Source organism: Fukomys damarensis, unplaced genomic scaffold, assembly GCF_012274545.1.
Source record: "Fukomys damarensis isolate Sample0158 unplaced genomic scaffold, DMR_v1.0_HiC HiC_scaffold_47142, whole genome shotgun sequence".
Classification (NCBI taxonomy): Eukaryota; Metazoa; Chordata; class Mammalia; order Rodentia; family Bathyergidae; genus Fukomys; species Fukomys damarensis.
This window is the reverse complement of record NW_022948054.1, coordinates 1-201: the sequence shown is the minus strand read 5'-3', so window position 1 is coordinate 201 and position 201 is coordinate 1.

Below are 201 nucleotides of genomic sequence, written 5' to 3'. Positions count from 1 at the left end.
GCTGGGCTGGAGTCTGGTTGATCATTATCTTAGTCTGGTTTCACAGCTCTGGAATCTTTAGGCTGAGTGATGGTCTCACCTCCAGGAAAGGATTGTCTGTCTGTCTCTCTCTCTCTCTCTCTCTCTCTCTCTCTGGTAGTCCCAAGTCATGTGAGCCTCTCCCTTTCAAACATTAATAGCAAAAGAGAATATTGAAGGTAT